Source organism: Panthera onca, chromosome A2 (assembly GCF_046562875.1).
Source record: "Panthera onca isolate mPanOnc1 chromosome A2, mPanOnc1 haplotype 2, whole genome shotgun sequence".
NCBI classification, from domain to species: Eukaryota; Metazoa; Chordata; class Mammalia; order Carnivora; family Felidae; genus Panthera; species Panthera onca.
Genome location: NC_138340.1, coordinates 157,236,977 through 157,250,839, shown reverse-complemented (window position 1 = coordinate 157,250,839; position 13,863 = coordinate 157,236,977). Strand labels below are relative to the sequence as shown.

The 13,863-nt window shown below is 43.3% G+C and overlaps 1 protein-coding gene across 4 annotated transcripts in view; it reads left to right on the top strand.

Moving 5' to 3' along the window:
- TCAF1 (TRPM8 channel associated factor 1) overlaps positions 1 to 13,863 on the top strand; it is a 53,811-nt gene that overhangs the window by 4,957 nt on the left and 34,991 nt on the right. The window contains exon 1 of one of the 4 annotated variants that reach the window (XM_078438329.1): positions 7,763 to 7,898. The exons of 1 other annotated variant lie outside the window; for it this stretch is intronic. The gene's annotated coding sequence lies outside the window, so the exon portion shown is untranslated. Of the gene's footprint in view, positions 1 to 7,762; positions 7,899 to 9,856; positions 10,009 to 13,863 lie in introns of those variants that run through there. 2 more of the 4 variants (XM_060633352.3, XM_060633351.3) reach the window with 2 other exon arrangements.

Here is a 13,863-nt window from a genome sequence, read left to right as displayed (position 1 = left end):
CTGTTTAAACAGTTTCATCACCTATTATTCTGACCCATTTTTTCATTATTAATGTGTGTATATATTTTCTCATTTTATTTTGACTAACTTTGTCAGAATTTGGACTACTTTATTAGCTCTTTCAGATACTTACACACACACACTCACACACACACACACACACACACACACAGCCCTTAGGGGTTTTTTTCATTAATTATTTTATTAGTACTTCTTGATTCTTTGAATTTTTATTTATTTTCTAAGCTTTTAAAAAATATATTTATTTATTTACTTTTGAGAGAGAGAGAGAGAATATGCATGTGATTGGGGGAGGGGCAGAGAGAGAATCCCAAGCAGGCTCCATGCTGTCAGCACAGAGCCCTACAGGGCGTGATCCCACGAAAAGTGAGATCATGACCAGAGCCAAAATCAAAAGTTGGTCACTTAACCAACTGAGTCATCCAGGCGCCCCTTATTTTCTAAGCTTTTAAGGTATATGCTTAGCTTGTTAAGCTCTTAAAACTATAAAATTTTGTCACTGCTTAGCTGTCTCTCACAAGTTTTGATATGAATATTTTGCTATCATGTAGCTTTAAGTATCTATAATTTTGATTATGGTTTCTTATTTAAGCCATGCAATTTTTTGGACAGTGTACTTTAATTTTCAGTTATTCACATGAAGATTCTTTGATTTATCTTGCAGTAAATGTTGCCTAATTCATAATGTAGTCAGAGAATGTACAATATCAAGTGCTTTTGATTTCTTGAAGCTAGTTTTATAACCTACCACACAGTGAGTTTCATCTGTGTGCTTGAAAATAATGTGTAGTTTCTAATTATATAATGTCCTATATATACCTTTAAAACAAGTGCATTAATTATGCAATCCAGATCTTCCATATCGTTACCAATTTTTGTCTGTTTAAATTATCAATTACAAAAATACGTATGTTAAAATCTCTTACTCTGATGGTAGATTTTGAAATTTATCATTATAGATCTGTATATTTTTACTTCATATATTTTGAGGCTATGTTACTAGTGAATTGGAGTAAATTGAAAATTTTATCATAATGTAGGGATTCAATATTGTGGCTACCTATTAATGCTTTTTGTTTTAAATGCTTAATTTGCTCAGGTATCAAATCAAGGTTTCTCTGGGGCGCCTGGGTGGCTCAGTTGGTTGAGTGTCCGACTTCAGCTCAGGTCATGATCTCACAGCTCGTGAGTTCGAGCCCCACATCGGACTCTGTGCTGACAGCTCAGAGCCTGGAGCCTGCTTCCGATTCTGTGTCTACCTCTCTCTCTCTGCTCCTCCCCTGCTCACACACTGTCTTTGTCTCAAAAATAAATAAAGATTTAAATCAATCAATCAAGGTTTCTCTGATTAGTGTTTACCCTGATTGGTGTTTACTTCCAAGGAAGATTTATCTTTCTTTCATCCTGTGGCTTTAAATATTTCTGAATCTGTTTCAAGGATATATATCATGAACTTATTTGTATTTTTTAAATGCTGGGTTTTAAAATTATTGTTTGACAGGGCATTTGGGTGGCTCAGTTGGTTGAGCTTCCAACTTCAACTCAGGTCATGATTTCATGGTTCATGAGTTCAAGCCCTGCATCAGGCCCACTGCTGTCAGCACAGAGCCTGCTTCAGATCCTCTGTCCCCATCTCCCTCTGCCCCTCCCCTGCTCATGTTCTCGTTCTCAAAAATGAATAAACATTTAAAAAATAAGTAATAAATAAAATAAAAAATAAAATAATAAAATAAAAAAAATAAAATAATAAAAAAATAAAAAATAAGTACCACTGAATAATTTATTCCAGTTATATTTATTGTGATTAGTAGTGCAAATAGATTTATTTCTGTAATTTTATTTGTTTATTATTTTTTATGCTTTGTCTGTCTCTTTTATTCCTCTCCCCTCTTTTACTCCTTTGTGTCCCCATTTTACTGCTCCTCTTATTTGGAAATTACATGTTGTAACATTTTAGTTTGAATGTTTTAGGAATACTCCAAAATTCCTAAATTTTATAACTTAGTTGTATGATACATTTAATTCATAACATTTATTGAGGTAGAACTGAGAGATAAAATTTGCATATATAAAAGATGTACAATGTGATATGTATAATTATTAAATGATTACCACACATGCTAATTAATACACTGATCACCACACATAGTTTACCTTTTTTGTGTGTATGAGAACAACTGAGATCTATTTTTTTTAGCAAATTTCAAGTATATATACAATGTTATTAACTATAGACACTGTACTATACATTAGATCTCCAGAACTTATTTATCTTACATATCTGAAACTTTGCAACCTTTGACCTATATATCTCCCCATTTCCCCCACCTCCCACATTCTAGTAACCACTATGCTACTTTCTGCTTCTGAGTTCGACTATGTTAGATTCCACATACGAGATCATATAGTATTTGCCTTGAATTATTTCAAAACTTAACATAATGCATTCAAGTTTCATCCGTGTTGCCACAAATGGCCAGATTTTCTTCTTTTTTATGGCTAAATAAATTCCACTGTATACTCATACAACAATTTATTTATCCATTCATTCATTTGCTAGACACTTAAGTTTTTTCCATACCTCGGTTACTGCGAATAATGCTGCAGTGACCATGGACGTGCAAATATCACTTCTAGATATTGATTTCATTTCCTTTGAATATATACCTAAAAGTTGGATTCCTGGATAATATGGTAGTTCTATTTTTTTTTTCATTTTTTTTTTATTTTAGAGAGAGAGAGAGAGAGCAGGGAAGCGGGACAAAGGGAGAGGGAGAGAGAAATAATTTTAAGCAGGCTCTATGCCCAGCTGAGAGCCTGATTGATGCAGGGCTCAATCTCACAACCATGAGATCATGACCTGTGCCAAAAACAAGAGCTGGACGCTTAACTGACTGAGCCATCCAAGCACGCAGGTAGTTCTGCTTTTAATTTTAGAAGGAACATCCATGCTATTTCCCATAATGGCTATACCAAAATGCATTCACACCAACGGCGCACAAGTCTTTCCTTTTCTCCATATCCTCACCAACACTTTTTATCTTTTTGATAGTGGCTCTTCTAACAGGTTATGAGGTGATATGTCATGGTTTAGATTTGTATTTCCCTGATGATTAGTGGACTTGTGTGCCTTTTCATATACCTATTGGCCATTTGTATGTCTTCCTTTGAGAAATGTCCACTTACGTCCTGTGCTCATTTTTTAATTGGACCATTTACTATTTAGTTGCTTGAATTCCTTACGTATTTTGGATATTAACCCCTTGTTGGGGATGTATGGTTTACAAATATTTTCTCCGATTCCATAAGTTGTCCCTTCACTCTGCTGATTGTTTCCTTTGCTGTGGAGATGCTTTTCAGTTTGAAGTAGTCCCACTTGTTTATTTTTGCTCTTGTTGCCTGTTGCTCTGGATCCCTTTTGGGGTCATATAAACATTTATTGCCCAGATCAATGTCAAGAACTTTCTTCCCTATGTTTACTTCTAGTAGCTTTACAATTTTAAGTCTTTAATGCATTTTGAGTTGATTTTCGTATATGGTACGAGATAATAGCCTAATTTCATTTTTTTGCATGTGGGTATACAGTTATTTCAATACCATTTATTGAAGAGTCTATTCTTTCCCCATTGTGTGTTCTTTGTACCTTTGTTGACAGTGAGTTGGATACAAATGTATGGGCCTATTTCTGGGCTCTCTACTTTTTTCCATTGGCCTATATGTTTTTATGCAAGTACCATAGTATTTTGATTACTGTAGCTTTGTAGTATAGTTTGAAATCAGGCATTTTATGCCTCAAATTTTATTCTTCTTGCTGAAGATGGCTTTAGAAACTTGAGTTCTTTTATGGTTCATACAAATTTTGGAATTTTTTTCTATTTTTGTGAAAAAATGCCATTGGAATTTTGATAGGGATTATATTAAATTAATAGATAATTTTGGTTGGTATGGACATTTTAACCTTAATTCTTCCAATCTATGAACATGGAATATCGTTTCATTTATTTGTGTCTTCAACTTTTTTCTTCAACGTTTTATAGTTATCAGTGTACAGATCTTTTACCTCCTTGGTTAAATTGGTTAAGTATTTTATTGTTTTTAATGCTATTGTAAATGGGGTTGTTTTCTTACTTTCCTTTACAGATACTTCACTGTTAGTATAGAAAAACATAACTAATTTTTATATGTTGATTATGTTTCCTGAAACCATACTGAATATGCTGAATTCATTTATTAGTTCTAACAGTTTTTTGATGGAGCTTTTATAGTTTTCTATATATGAGTTTTAATTCTATACTGAAATCCTCCAACCTGGCTTCTGTAATTTTTTAACATATTGATCACGGTTATTTTATTTATTTATTTATTTATTTATTTATTTTTTAATATATGAAATTTATTGTCAAATTGGTTTCCATACAACATCCAGTGCTCATCCCAAAATATGCCCTCTTCAATGCCCAATCACCTACCCTCCCCTCCCTCCCACCCCCCATCAACCCTCAGTTTGTTCTCAGTTTTTAAGAGTCTCTTATGCTTTGGCTCTCTCCCACTCTAATCTCTTTTTGTTTTTTTTCCTTCCCCTCCCTCATGGGTTTCTGTTAAGTTTCTCAGGATCCACATAAGAGTGAAAACATATGGTATCTGTCTTTCTCTGTATGGCTTATTTCACTTAGCATCACACTCTCCAGTTCCATCCACGTTGCTACAAAAGGCCATATTTCATTCTTTCTCATTGCCACGTTAGTACTCCATTGGATCACAGTTATTTTAAAGTAAGTCCCTAAGAATGCAAATGTCCAAGCCACCTGTGAGTCTATTTCTATTATTTGTTGTTTCTTTTGAGTTCTTGGCCATGTCTTCTGATTTTTACCCTCCCTCTAAATTTTTGATGGGGTGCAGGACATCATGAATGAAAAATTATAAAGTTATGGTTGATGTTATTGTTTGTCAAAGAGGACTTTTGGGGGGATGGGGAACAGATAAAGTACCAGAAGATTACTTTCATACTATCAAAGTTGAGATTTAAGCTTTCTTAAAACTGGTACATTTGTAGTTTTTCCTTTACCCACCCTTAATGCTTACTCCTAAGGTGCCATTCTTATTGATACGCCATGGATTTTCTCAACTGAAAGCAGAGTGTTGATAAGAATCACTTACTTCTGTGGGACTTGTCCTCTACTGCTTTGTTCCCAGAGAAGTACAATTACTGAATTGACAGCTCAACTATTTAGCATGTTAGCCTCTATTTTCAACAAGTTTTTGGCGGGGGGGAAGGTGGGGGGTCTATCCCTGTGTGTGCAGAGCTTGAAAGTCAGTCAGCCAGGGACAAATTAAGGGGAACTTGTACATAGATTTTTACATTCACTTCTCAGGGACTTCTTGTCTGAAATGTTGCCCTTTGGGTTCAGTTGGTTTGAGAATCCTGAACCAGTAAGATTGACACTTTCAGCTCGTGAAATGCATTGTGAACTGGAAACTGTCCTAAACCAAAAAGCCACAGCAGATGTGGAACTCATGTCCTGTGTTTTTCTTCCCTTGGGACTGTAGCTTCTCAAGTTCTCCCTGTGTTGTTTGCTCTTCAAAGTCTTCCATTGTTTCCTATATTTTGTCCAACATCTATTGCTGTGAATTTTCAGTGGAAGTATGGTTCCAAATAAGGTATCCTCTCAACGCCAGATTTAGAAGTCTCTTACCATTTTGTCTTACATTTTAGATAATTTATCTAATATTATTTTATTTCTTCTTGAGATACATCCTTTAGAATTTCCTTTAAAGAGCTTTTGAAAATAAATTCTCAGTATTTGCTGGTCATTTTTAAGACACTTATAATAGAAGATAATGCCAGGACAGCACTAGGGGTCAGAAAGCAGGGAGGGTAGCATTTGACTAGCCACAAGTTTTAGATTATTATGGGTGGTGCTGCTTTGAATATTCTAGTGCATGTCTTTTGGTGACATATATATACATCTTGGGTATATGTATATACCTAAGAGTGGTATTACTGAGTAGTCCTGTTTTTATTCAAAATTATTTTTGTAACATTTTAAAAATACAAAATGTCTAAAGAAAAAAATTACTGGCCAACCCGCCCCACTTCTTGAGGTAGCCAAATATGTCCTTATTTTTCCTGCTAGATAAACATAAATACACAAAAGGAGCATTACAAAATTTTCACTGAAAGTATATATTGGAAGCATTCAAGGTATAACTTGAGCTCATCCTTTTTAGAACTCCATAATATTTTACAGTATGGATTTTTAACAAATTGTTTATTCATCCCAATGTAGCCGAGTATTTACAGAACGTAACATCTCCAAATTTATTTCAGTACTTTCAGGATTTCCTGGCAATTTCTGTTACTCGAGGTAGAAACTGGAAAGAAAAACAGAAACGCTAGAGAAAGTATAAATAAGGAAGGATATAGGATTTAAAACCGAGCTGGTAATGTGCAGTCTGAAAGAGAGAGAGGCTAGAACTAGCTGAAGTTTTAGCAGATATAGGAAGAAAATGATAGGCTGACCTCACATTCATGTATCTTGTCCATCCATCCGTCAAGTGGACATTACGAAGTACCGGTTTATGGCCACATGAAGTGGAGAATCTGAAGAAGAAGAAAACATAGGTCTAGACTTATGTTTCCTCTAGTGTGGTGAGTGGTAATGAAACCGTGAAGGAATACAGGATGTAGTAATCTATCCCCTTTACCACTGAGTCCGCATTCCTGTGGAAGGTCCAGCCTGGACACTGTTTTGCAGGAGGGGAGAAAGCTGTTTCATGGTCGCTTCCTGAGAAGTTTGGCCAGGGACACCTTCTCCTTAGGCACCCAGAGAACAGGGGCCAGTGCAGTGAGGGGTGAAGGGTGAGGAAACAGGCGAATGTGCAGAGGCCACACCAATCTTTCAGGTCCTTGGGACCGGCAGCCATAAAAGGGACAGGTGGTTTTCCCCCAGCTTCTCATGTTGAGCTCACCATGGATTCAAGACAGGGCCATAGGGTCCAGTCCCCGCTCAAAAGTCACCCGTTATATCCCACTCTTTCTTGACTGAAATGAGACAGGACGAAGAACAAAGTTCAAGAATCCCCCACACAGGGAGAAATCAGATTTATAGAGGCGTCGCTACCAGCTACTTGAGCAAGGATCTTTTTATCTATTGTAGTTGATTAAATGTATCGTTTTTTTATCACAAAATGACACATATCACCATTGAAATGTTAAAGAGGGGTGTGAAGTAAAGATACTTAAAAGTAATCTACTCTTAACTGTCTGAACGGATTCTAATATTTTAATGTGTTTTCCATGTAATTCCTGTGTTTATATAAGCATATATATTTTAAAAGTTTTTCGTACAAAAATGCAAGCTCTCCACTTACTACCATGTTAAATGTTCATTAAAAATATGAATATAGCTACAGCCCAACTCCTGGCACATATATGTAGATTTAACTCATCCTTGTCTTACATGCAAATTTATATTTACCAACCCTCCCTTGTTGGTAAATAGTCTCACGGATTTATTATTTTTTTAATCGCCCTGCCGCACTCCCGGAGCCCTGCCGGGACACCTTCCAGCATTCGTGGCTGCATCCTCTCCCAGAACCCGACACAAAGCAGGGCCTCTGAGGTCTGGGGGCGGCCGGCCAGGCTCCGCCCACCCCCCCCCCCCACTGCCGCAGCCGCCAATCAGCTCCCGGGATGCACGCCCCCCCCCCCCCAGCCCCTCTCCGCACTGCAGCCAGTCTCCCCCCACACGCCTCCCGCCCCCACCTCCACCAATTACCAAATCCGCAGGCTGATTGCCCTGTCTCCTTGTCACGTCTCTGCAGAGGAGTCCCTTCCCCCTCCGAAGTAGCCCGGTGTGCAAACTGCTGGATAACGGGTGAGTCTCGTCCAAAGACGTTTCTAGAACCGGGGCAGGCCCCCCCGGCGCACCGATCAGGCCCACCGATCAAGCCCGCGCGGCCCGGGGGGCGGGGGAGGGGGGAGAAGGACGGACCCGCCCGGGGTCCCGGGGAGCGCGGGGGAGGGGGCGCCTGCCTGGCTGCGAAGGTAGTCGGGCTTTGGGCCTGAGACCGCTCGGGCCTAAGGAGGCGGATGGCTTCCAAAGAGGATTCCCTGCGGTCTCTCCATCCCTGTGTCTGGTTCTGCTCCTTTTCTACCACTCTGGCTCTTATTTCTTTCGTGCTTCATTCTTGTTCTCCAGGAATTTATGCCTTTTAAAAACACTTCTCATAATGAAATGTTCCAAAACTGCAGATAGGTACAGACAATTACATAACAGAATTATCAGATGCGAACATTTTTTATTACCTTTGCTTCAGCGCACTTGGTCTCCCCTACTCCGCCGTGTGTGTGTGTGTGTGTGTGTGTGTGTGTGTGTGTGTGTCCCCTCCTTCTAAGAAACAAAACCTGACAGTGAAAATCCTTACTCCACCAAATCTCGTGTCCATCCTCAGATGTTGTTATATTCTGTCCTTCTCATGTATGTTTTTGTACTTTTATTGTATTTATCTTTATGTAAGCAATATGTGCGTTTTTGTTTTGCCCCTTAACATTTTTCGTGAAACTCAGTATTTGGGGGTTTTGCCTTGCGGTGCTTCTAGTCGTGGCATTTCAGACTGGAAAGGGACTTAGCAAGTTTCCAGCCCTCCTCCTTTATCATCTGGGAGCCCTGACCCCTGTAGGAGGTAAAGGATCTGCCTGCTCACTTTCACACAGGTGGTCCTTCACTGGGCAGGAGCCTGAATTGAGGTTCTCTTGGTTTCTGTTCCCTGCGTTCCATGTTTTATGCCACTGAGCTCACCTACCCACATCCCCCTGTTGGCTCTTGCTGATATGATTCGGTTTGGGGAAGGATTTAAAGAAGAAAGGAAATTGGAAAGGGGGTTGAAGGGAGGTGCCGAAAGGAAATATGACTTGGATGCATTTTCCTGAAACACGAAGAATTGAATCTTAGCACAACTTGAATATTTATTTTACTTAAGAAGCACTGGTACAGTCTTACTGATCTAAGAACGTTGTAAGTATTCACTCACCTAATTTAAGCCTTGTAAGAGATCTGTAATATACTAATTTCATCATCCCCGGTGTACAGGTAAAACTGAAGTGCAGAGTAACTCTGGGGAAGCCACTCAGCCTGTGAAGTGTAGCACCGCGATCTGAATCCAGGGCATCTGGTGACAGCCTTGAGTTTCTAACCGCTGCGCCACCCTGCACTTCACATGCTGGAACTAGCTAGCACCTGAGGGAGGTGAAGGCTCCAGACGAAGTGAGGAGCAACAGTCAGCTGGTTACTGGAAACGAGTTCGAGGTAGAAATAGGAACGGAAATGGACCCAGATGCATAAACTCTGGCTGCCTATTGTCTGTCTGCAACATCATCTCATTTTTCACTTACAGAAGTAACGTATGTAACAATGCAGAGCTCTAGGAAAGTTGCCCTCCGCTGTTCCTCAGGGCAAACGGTATTAACAGGTAGAGACGCAGCGTGCCTTCTCCCACCGCAATACGAATACATAAAAGGCTAGTTTTTACTATAAAAACGAAAGCATTGTCAACAGCTTCCTACAGTTTTTATTTTCCCCTTGGCAGTGCGTCAAGTACATTCCCCCCAACCAAATGGAGATCTAAGCTCCTCCTAAGAACTGATACCCTATCATTTATTCAGCCTTGCCCTGGGTAACGAGTAGAGTTTATGTCCCTAATCCCGTCCACTCTGCCAGGGTGGGGGGCCGTCGCAGCGCCGAGCCCACTGGGCCGGCGACACAAAGAAGCGCTGTCCCCTGCCAAGCGCCGCCCCTCGGGCTGGCGGTCGCGCCCGGGAGGAAGTGGGGAGGAGGAGACTCCTCGGGAACCCCTCCTCCCGGTGCCCGCTCGCCAGCCTGCCCGGCGCCGCCCGCAGGGAAGCCCCTTCCCCGCAGCACCGCGCGTCCCCTCTGCGCCCAGCCCTGCCCCCTCCGGCTGTCCCCGTGGAAGTCGCAGGGCGACCTGGTGAGTGGCCCTCTGCGAAAGCGCAGGAGGGGCGGCCGGCGGTGGCCTCGGCCCGGCTCCGGGGAGGGCGGTGCCGGAGGCCGAGGGGGCGCGATGGGGGCGCGGGCGGACCTGCGGCAGCGGCCCGCCGCGGGGCCGGGGGGCTCCCAGGCCGGGGACGGGCCTCTCGCTGACCGTGTCCGCGCCCCTGCTGGTGATGTTCTCTGGCCTGGGCGCCGCGTCGCCGCTGCCGCAGTGCTGCCCCTCTCCGGGCTCTGACATCTGATGTTTGTGTTTGCGTGCTTTGTGTCGTCGAGACGCGCAGGCCCGAGCCGGGAGCACAGCATCTCGTCCGCAGCTGCGTCGGAGGAGAATGCCGCAGCCCAGGGAGGAGGCAGGGCTCGCGCGGGGTCACACAGGTGGCTGGTGACAGAGCATCACTTCTGTCTTACTGCCCTTTGATCTTTGCAAACACTGGCTCGGGGACTGAGCTCCCTTGCCCACTCTCACCGGCCCGCTGGAGGCTGGTGGGTGGGTGTGTGTGTGTGTGTGTGTGTGTGTGTGTGTGTGTGTACGCGCGCGCGGGCTCATGTAAGTGCAGGAAGGGCCAGTGGTCTGTCTGTGTACCCCTACCTCACCCCAACCGTGCCAGCGGGTCTGGAGCCATTCCCTGCCAGGCAGAGCTTTTCCGCCTCGCTCCCCTCCTCCCCATGGTGTCCTCCCCCATCCCAGCCCCTCTCCCTTCCTCCTCTGACGTCACCGCCAAGCTCTTTGCCTACTGGCTCTGGGCCTGCGTAGGATAGTCTGGCTGGGGTGGGAGCCTGGAGGTTAACGGAGAGGATCCCACACCAGAAGAAGGTATCAACAACCCCTCGAGGTTGAGAATGGCCTGTCTTGCACGTTGTCCCTTTGATAGAACCCTCTGCTCTCGGAGGCAGGCCGGTCACCACTCTGGGGCTCCTGCGTGATGCCTTCTCCTGGGAGTTTCCTGGTGAGAGAACTGAGCAAATATGAGTGAGGGAAAGAGAGCCCCAGGGGAACTCAGGAATTAAGGGAATGTAGTGAGATAGGAACAGGGGAATAGAAAACAGCATTTTGAATCGTGCTTTTTAGGGAATGGGGGAGGGATGGGACAGGGCCACGAGGAGGCCTTCAAAAACTGGTAATGGTCTGTTTTTTAAGCTGGGTAGTAGCTATGTAGGAATGTTTAATTTTTTAACTTGTTTTACCATCTGTGTCCTTCCACACACATTACATATTCCTTACCATTAAAAAAATTTTAATGTTTACTTTTTTGAGAGAGAGAGTGTGTGGGGGAGGGGCAGCGAGAGAGGGAGACCCAGAATCTGAAGCAGGCTCCAGGTGTGAGGCTTGAACTCATGAATCATGAGATCCTGACCTGAGCCGAAGTCAAATGCTCAGCCTACTGAACCACTCAGGTGCCCCAATGAAACCACTTTTAAGTGAAAAACAAGATTGATCTGTAAGTATGTAGGACAGAATGCAAAAGAAGGGGGAACCCACCCCAACTCTAGTTTAGTTGACAGACACTGGAAAGGATATTGGATGTATACAGGGAAAAAGAAACAGGGGCTCGTGGAAGAAAATGGCATGGAGAAGGGAAGACCTATAGGACTGGATGTCTGTGGTATTACTCATTCATCAAGGCCAAGGTAGCTATTTGCTGGAGAAGTGATCCTAGGCCTGCCCTTGATACCCACATCCATCTCCCAGTCACCCATCCATGGAGTACGTCTTCATTCTCCTGGGGAATCCAAAGAATCAAACATATCCCCTGATTTCAGACACGTATCCTGCTTTGGGGATTTGAAATCGAACCATAATGCAGGATGTGGCACGTTATCCAAGACCAGCCCACTACCCTCCTTCCCTTCCAAATACAGCTCGTACAGGAAAACACCATTTAGGTAGCATGAGGCCTCTTTGTGGTAGGGGGAGGGATTTGTAGAGTTACAAGTTGTGCCTGAGGTACTTTCTGCTTTATGGGTGCCTTGGGTTCCAGCAAGCTCAGAGGCCAGAGTTGGCCCAAAGGAGAGAAAGCAGGAGCCATGGAAGGAGAATGGAGGATGAAGAACTTAGAGAAATAAAAGGGATTCCCCCAGGCCGTGTCCATCTGCGTTCCCCAAGCTAGGAGAGCAAACAGGGATTTGGGCATAAACAGGAAGCATTTCGTTTAACAGTCAAGTGCTGCAGTCCTGGATATGACTGGTTAAAGTGGGAACAGAACCAGCTGCAAAGTTCAAGGAACCCCACAGAGGAGGAAATCAGATTTCTTGGTGGGTAAATGCTCAACCGACTGGGAGATGAACAAAGACATTTTAGAATGAGTGAGAGATGATCGGTTGAGCAGGCCAATGATGTGTATACTCATTCATTTAATGTTTGCTTGAAGTTCTATTATCTGTGTTATTTTTCACTGTGATACACACAGCAGTTCAAAGGATGCAGACTTGTGCGCCTCGTCCCTTCCTGATGCAGTGAATGTTCGCATGCTGAAATGTGGCCTCCATAGATTTTTTTTTTTTATCGTATATAAAATCCTGGTACTTAAGAGGCTTATCTATTTCCGGTATTTACAAGTGTGGACTCCAGGATAAGATTCCCCAGGTTTGAATCCTGGGTCCCACCGCTCACACCTGTGTGACTTGAGCAAGTAACACATTCTCTGACCATCACATTTTTTGGTTTTGCCCACCTATAAAATGGAGCTAGTGATAGTACATACCTCACAGGTGTATTGTTAGGATCAAGGAACTGATGTAAAGCACTTCCAGTAACGTCTGGAGCCTGGGAAGCAGTGTAGTGTCATTACTACTACTAAAACGATTACTATTTTCACTCATACAAAAACGGGTGTGTGTCCTGCATACAGTGATTTGAAAGTTTCATTTAAAACACACCTAGGGGGGCGCCTGGGTGGCGCAGTCGGTTAAGCGTCCGACTTCAGCCAGGTCACGATCTCGCGGTCCGTGAGTTCGAGCCCCGCGTCAGGCTCTGGGCTGATGGCTCGGAGCCTGGAGCCTGTTTCCGATTCTGTGTCTCCCTCTCTCTCTGCCCCTCCCCCGTTCATGCTCTGTCTCTCTCTGTCCCAAAAATAAATAAAAAACGTTGAAAAAAAATTTAAAAAAAAAATAAAAAAAAAAAAAATAAAAAAATAAAACACACCTAGGGTATTCTACGTACGTGCAAAATTTAACGCATTCTTTGTAACAGTGATGGGATATTCTACAATATACATGATCATACTTTATTCAGACATTCTCCCTCTCAAAAGCTGGCTTGCCACACACACAGTGTTGGTATAAAGCTGAGGCTGCACTCAAGTCCCCACTCGTGATGCAGGACAGAGAGGACGCCAGCTTGAGTGTCCCCACCAAACCCCACTCACCTCGGGCCACTCGTCCAGCCCAGGAGACAGGTAGAAGGAGGCAACTCCACAGGAAGAGCCCTCTTCATTCTGGTCCCCTCCTTTTCAGGTGTCGAGGCCATCTGCCTGTGTCTTTGTCACTTTTCCACAGATAGTTCTTCTCCCACGAACTAGCTGGAAAGACAGCTAGTGAGAGAAAAATGTGAGTTCCCTGCCCTGAGCATTTTTGGAGGATCCGCAACTGGCAGCGACAAGGGCCCCCAGAGGAGGGATCTGACGGGCAGCTCTTTCCGGGTGGGGCATGTATGGGTGGCTGCCTGGGGGCTGCGCCCTGGTGTCTTATGTTGCCATAATGGGCTGTGGGGTGCCACAGTTTGTGGAAGTAGGGTAGGTGTGCTTTAGGGTAGAGAGCTGCACCCACAGGAGTCACAGATGGTTCCAGAAAACATCCTTTGTCATTTATCTCCTAGGTTTGCATTTATCCGTCT